The following is a 7,199-nucleotide window of genomic DNA, read 5'->3' on the forward strand; positions in this document are numbered from 1 at the left end:
AGCAATCAAACTAACAATAGTTATTTCAGACACTTTACCAAACATTTTTAAACAAGCAAAACTAAGACATGCCTTTTCCCCCAAAAATGCACAAGCACTTGTATCAATGTTTCAAATTTCCAAAAGTCAAGCTAAAACTACTGTCAGTACTTACCTGTCAATTTATAAAGCCTCCTGTTTCTACAAGAGCCATCAACCCTCAAAGCTTACAATACCTGCAGTTGTGGCAAACGAATACCACTAAATACCATTCTTTCAATAAATTTTAAAATATTAATGTTTCAGTAAACACATTCTCTAGTAAAATTTTTACTTCTCTTCTCACAGATGTGAAACAAGTAATCATACCTATCACCATTTTTTACAAATTTTTGCATCATTAAGTTTACCCCAAAAAGTAAAAACCTACAATAGTCCCACATATATATCTCAAAAATTACCCATATTTAAAAAAAAACCGAGGGTGTTCATCACATCTTTAGTATTCCTTGCTCTCCCACAAGTCAAACAATTATTAAAAAAAATCAAATATTAAAACACATTCTTAATCAAGAGAAGAGGGGAGTAAAGGTCACACCTCAAATAAAGTTAAACAAAGATTTATATGTTTTTAATTTTTAAAGAACTCTGTTGTAAAACCCAATCCACCAATTTTTAAACATTTTTCAAATAACGCACCAGCAAAACTCAAAAATAAAAAAATTATTTTTGTTTTAATTAAACACCCTGTTTTAATTAAAAACCCTAAAACCAAACAAATTAAAAGTCCTTTCCAATTAATTACTTAAAGCAAAAGGTATACTTCTGTCTCTGCAAGTACAAAAATTGAGTTCCAACCAAAACCATCAAACCATATCACACCCCAAAACATGTTAAAAAGTCCAAAACCATGAAAACAAGTACACAAATGTGAACCAAACCAAAAGATCACAAGCCACACCTAATGTTCCTTATTTGTCAGTAAAACCAACAAATGCTAATTTTATGCTATTTAAAAATGTGTCAATTATTAGTTCCATAGAGCTAATTTTTGGCAAAAGCATCATTTTTATTTTGTTGTTAAAAATATTAGACTTTTGTCGGAATTCAGTACATCCCTCCGGGTGTCCAGAGTTGCTGGGCCCCCTGTCGGGGGCTCGGAGACCCTGGCACGAAGCCCAGAACACCTGTGGGTTTGATTATGAGCCATGGAGCAAATTACCAGCTTTGTATGAGGACCTGAAAGTCACAGAAGTTTAAATAATGTAATAATAAAAGTATCACTGGGTGAAAAGGTAGATTTTGGGATTTTTAGAATAGGGGTTTTGGGGACAAGATGGAGGGACTTGGGCATGTCTAGTCCTTCTTCTTCTTCTCTGCCTCCATCTTCTGCTGTGATACTGGCACTTTGGGATTGGTTTAGAATTAGAAGTGCACTGTCTAACATAGGTGATAGGTATTGGAAAGTAATTGTAAATATGTTATACATAGTTTGTAATATAAAAATACAACACTGCCCCAAGGGCGGTCAGAGTGCTGCTGGCTGCCCTGCTGAGCAGACCTTGGCTGGGCAGCAGAAAATTTTTGTAGATAAGATATAATAAACAATGTTGAGACTGAAAACTGAAGAAGTCCGGCTCGTTCATTGAACGTGCGGGCCGAAACAGAGACTTTTCACAAATCTCAGGGCTGCAATTAGAGAGACTTTCAAAAGTAAAATTTAATTTAAAGTCAAAACCAAAGTTTTAAAATTACCATATATAGAAAGATTTTTTTGCCAAAAATTAACTCACAAAAAACCCCACCAAAATCAAATAATATACTAGTGTTAGTTAGTTTTAATTGCTTCTTATAATACAAACAGTTTCATACCTTAAAATACTACAAAAAGTTTCAACAAGTTTATTTTTACCCCCAACTAATTTCAACAATATGATTAAAACAATTAAATCAAGTTGACTAAGCAAACAAATACCACATCCACTACAAACAGTGATATGTGAACAAATGTTAATAGTGTTAAACATACTACCCTTCAAAATAAAGCAACAGTTAGTTTTCTTTTACTAACACATAAACACAGTTGTAAAGGATTTAAAAGACTGAATTGTATATACCTATCTAATAATTTTAAATCCATCAAAAAAAACATACAAAAGCTAAAAGATTTAACAACTCAAATTAAAAAAAAGTAAGTCATAATTAGATAATTCATTCCAAAAAATAGAAATTTGCACCTTAACTAAACAAACTTTATAAAATAAGTCTATATGTGTTAAGTATTTTAATAGTCATATTAGTAGTAACACCTTACATACTACAGTGTGCAACAAATAATAAACAAAATAATCAAAAAGTTTTTATCATACAAAAGAAAAAAAATTTCACAGAGTTCTCAAAATCTTACAAAAATAGTAAAAGTATAAACATAGAAAAAAAGTTTTAAATTAAAACCTTCAAACCAACAAAACTTTTTCAAACAATAACTTATAATTGGTTTCAAACATAACTTATACCCTTTAACTAAACTTTCACAACATTAAAACTTCTATATTATAATATAACAATACTTAATGCAAAATAAAATACTTTAGGTAAGTAATAAACAAATATATTATAGTAAAACTACAAAACACTTTTATACACAACACAATTATAAAAGTTTCTTTTAAAGTAAATGGAAAAAGAGAATTCTAAAAATCCATAAATCAAAAAGTTTTTAAAAGGCTACAAAAAACAAATCATAAAACCAAAAAACCTAGAATCAAAGATAAACAGTAACCATAAGATTATTCAACAACAAAAAAATAATGTAAAAAATAGACAAATAAAGACAAATCAAACAATAGTCTCTATACTAACACTTATATAACTCCTTAAGCTACAAAAAAATCTAACAAAATATTAAGAAGTTCTAAGCTTAATAATAAAGCTCTATACATTGTATTTTAAAACTTACAAGGGAGTATTGTATTCAAAATAAACAAACCTTTTTTTAACCAAAAATATGTACACTTATAGCAGGTAGAACTACTGTCAATATACTTTTACTTTGTGTAATTAGTCAGAAAACTTTTAAAGTAAATTGTAACATTAAGTTCTTAGTCTTCTATCTAAGATATAAACTAATAGCATCTTCCCATTATCATGAACATATAATAAAACTAATACTAAAAAATAAGACAACTCCAAACATGTTTCTAACAATCCCATCCCATTCACAATTTATACATAACCCCCATCTAACAATAGGTGGAAGCCACCACTGGACAGCTGAAGACTCACCCTGTGCTTCACACCACTGCCTGGAACACCATCCTGGGCCTGGAAAAGCAAATCCTGTGGAGACATGGCACCCCTGAGAGAATCGACTCAGACAATGGGAGCCATTTCAAAAATGGCCTGACAAACCCCTGGGGCAGACAAATGGTATTGAATGGATAGATCATATCCCTTATCATGCACCAGCTGCTGGGAAAGTTGAACGGTGCAATGGACTACTTGAGACTTCCCTGAAGACTTCCCCTACTTGGCAGGGGAATTTTTAGAAACTGGGAAAGGAACTTAGCAAAAGTCACCTGGATGATCAACACCTGAGGGTCCATCAATCGAGCTGGTCCTGCCCAGTCTGAACCCCTGCACACAGTGGATGGAGATTAAGTCCCTGTGGTACACGTGAAAGGTATTTTAGGAAAGACTGTTTGGATTCATCCACCTCAGGCAAGGACAAACTCATCTGTGGGATTGTTTTTGCTCTACTGGTTACACTTGGTGGGTAATGCACAAAGATGGAGAAGCCCATTATGTACCACAGGAAAATCTAGTTTTAAGTGAGAGCTGTGTGTAAGATTTCATTGTGATGCAGATGGAAATAGAATAAAGGATGGAAAATGTCTTAGATTGGAAATGGGTGTGTGTATTCTATTCCTGTCAGTTAGAGGTGGGGCAGTTATTGCCTGTTAATTGGGCAGTTTTCTTTATTTCTTCCACAACTAATCCTCCCTCCATGGAGATATCTTCTGTTAATGGACCATTGAATCCCACTGCATGACTGATAAAAATGACACCATTCCATTGTGAGGAGCTCTGCCCAGAGGGAGGAAACAAGCATTCCTACCTGGATATAATCAGAGATTTGGAAGTCCACAGCCAACCTTTCCCACTGGATTCCCAGAGGAGCAGCTTTTTTCTCTAATGGATTCTTAAAGGAAGACCAGGCCCATCTACAACACCACTGGATCTTCAGAGGAAAAGTACAGCCTTCAACAGGATCATTGCTCAACAGAACCACATCTGTCAGTACAGGAGGACTGCAGCCACCATTTAATCAGACTGCTGACAACACCCTGACCAACAAGGTGCCAGGTTGGATTCTGACTCTGACAGTGGTTTTTTTTCTGTTTGTACTATTGCATTCGTATTTTTAATTTTCCTAGGAAAGAACTTTTTATTCTTTTTCCCATATCTTTCCCTGAGAGCCTCTTAATTTCAAAATCATAATAATTCAGAGGAAAGATTTTTACATTTTCCATTTCCCATTACCAGACACCTATCTTTTCAAGCCAAGACATGGATTCGTCCAGGGCAGTGCGGAGCTTTCCTGTTCTGAGCAGGCTGTAATCTGACACTAAGGCTCCTCCCATGGACACCTGATAAATTCCCCACCGTGGGACTGCTTTGTTCTTTTTTCTCTCTGCTCTCAGCTCTCTGGGGCTCTGCTCGGGCTCCCGGGCCTCCCCCTCCTGCCCCCACTCCCACGGCACAGGATGGGGGAGGAAATAAAATGGACTCCTGTGCTAAACAACGAAGGAGTTTTTCTTGTCTGTTTCTCCTGCTGTCGGCTGTGGCCTCCCGGGACACGATCTCGTCATTGTAGCTGCACGCTGCTACAGGACAGCACAAAGGGGAATTTCTGTGGAAGCTGCAGAACCTCTGCCAGAAGTGGAATTCCCAATGTTTTACCCACTGTCCGAAAACAACACCCAAACCCGGCTCTTCCCACCTAAACCTGGGTTTTCCCACCTAAACCCTTCTCTTCCCACCTAAACCTGTCTCTTCCCACCTAAACCCATCTCTTCCCATCTAAATCCATCTTTTCCTACCTAAACTCGACTTTTCCCACCTAAACCCAGCTTTTCCCATCACCAGCTCTGGGAAATTGTACATGCCAAGGACCCAAAATACCAGACACGGCACCAAAGCAGAGATACAAAACTTCCTGCAGAGTCCATGCCCAAAATCCTGCAGCTGCTTTGGCTGTTCCCAGCCTGGAGAACACCCTGAGATCGCCTGGAGCACAGAGATGGAGGACAAGGACACCACAAGCCCCTCAGTGTTGCGTTGTGATTTCAGGGTTTATCTCAGAACCTCGGGTCCCTCCCCTGATAATTCCCTGCCAGGTGTGTCAGTCACCTCTCCTTCCCCCTCTCTTGCCCCCTCCCAGCACTGTCTGTCAATCCTGGAATTCCAGGAGGGCGTCAAGTGATTGGCAGATCCAAAGGATGCCCTCTACCCCTGGGCATTGGGCCATCCAGGTGTCCTTTGTCCCTTGAGACCCCCCCTCCTGTACCTGGTTAGTGGGATCCCTACCCCTTCCTTGCCCTTCTCCCTGGGGTTAAAATGAACAGCAACCACAGGGTCAGGGAGTTCTCTTGGAGCTGTTGCTGGATTCAGTGGGCCAGAATAAAGCTCTGGATCCAAACCCTCCATCAGAACCGGCCCATTTCACCATCACTTTAAAGCTTCTCTAGCAGAAGTAAACTGAGGAGCAGACCCTGTTATGGTGGGAAGTTCCATCCCACCACCACCAGAGCTCCTGCATGCCTGGACTTGTCTCCACGTACCCAGCTGCAGCACCCAGCCAGCCAAAAGTGTCTGTGGGGTGAAACACCACACACCCAGCCAGCCAAAAGTGCCTCTGGGGTGAAAAAGCCAAAAGTGTCTCTGGGGTGACCCCTGTGATGTCCTCATGTCCCCTGTGGTGTCCCCATGTCCTTTATGACGTCTTGTGAGAGTCTGTCCAAATTTTCCCTCATCTGCCTCACGATCGTCCTTGGGAGACCACTGAAGAGAAGACCCCCCCTGTCTAGAATCTGGCTCTGAAGGAGAAAAGTCACACACCACAGGCCCCGAGACCTGAAAGCTCAGTGTTAAGCTATTGTTTTCACAAGTGTGTTTGCTGTATGCTAAGAAGACGGCACCATGCCCTGTTTGCAACAATAGCAGGTCTGGAAGCTGTCCCACCTCTCGGCCTGGCTGAACTTCTCCTGAGTTTTGGGTGGTCTCCCACAGAAGACCCTCATCTGTTTTACAACCACCGTGACAGAGAGACTGAGATGTAAGAAGCTTTTCCATCCAGGACTGAGACATGAAACTCCTAAAAGGCCCCTCTGCTCCTTCCAAGGACTGGGACTGAAACCCCCAGCCTGGGGGAGGTGTGTGGGGGAGGCAAGCTGACCGAAGCGAGATGTTTGCCTGCAGGTTGTGACCACTGGAGCAAGAAAACAATGGCTCTCGCTTACTGCTGAGAACATAGACTACCTGTTACATCTATCAAGCTCATTTACTGCTGAGAACATAGACTACCTGTTACATCTGTTCCCTATTGTATCTGTTTCCCCCCCTCTCACAATTTTCAGTAATAAAAACCTCTGTGTTAGCTAGAGCCTTTGAGATCTCCCCAGCGTAGCAGGCAGACCCTCAGCTGGACTGGACCAAAGGACTTCGTCCCTGCGTTGGTAGCTACATCCCCCTCTCCTTCTCTCTCTCTCTTTCTCTATCTTTTTCTCTCCCTTAATCCCTCTATTGCATTTTTTGCTGTGATTATTTTAATAAAACTCCATTTGATTTGATTATCACTGCAAATCCCCTTGTACCATGTTGGTTTTTGCACTCTGAGATCATTCCTACGAACCATCAGGTCATCTGTCCACTAGGACGGACCCTGACACGTCCCCATGTCCCTTATGGTGTCCCTATGTTCCCTACCATGTCCTCATGACCCCTGTGGTGTCCACATGACCTCTATGATGTCCCCATGTCCCCTGTGGTGTCCCCACATCCCCTATGATGTCCCCACATCCTCTATGGTGTCCCCATGTCCCTTACCATATCCCCATGACGTCTCTGAAGTCCCCATATCTCCTCTCATGTCCCCATGTCCTCTCTGATGTCCCCACTCCCCCCCCCACATGTCCCCTGATCAAGGACACCAAAGCAAA

General features: G+C 40.4%; 1 protein-coding gene across 1 annotated transcript in view; it reads right to left on the bottom strand.

Annotated features, from left to right (window-relative positions):
• Positions 1 to 7,199, bottom strand: part of LOC106630119 (uncharacterized) — a 148,927-nt gene that overhangs the window by 110,973 nt on the left and 30,755 nt on the right. The window lies entirely within an intron of this gene.

The sequence above is a fragment of the Zonotrichia albicollis genome, chromosome 32 (assembly GCF_047830755.1).
Source record: "Zonotrichia albicollis isolate bZonAlb1 chromosome 32, bZonAlb1.hap1, whole genome shotgun sequence".
NCBI classification, from domain to species: Eukaryota; Metazoa; Chordata; class Aves; order Passeriformes; family Passerellidae; genus Zonotrichia; species Zonotrichia albicollis.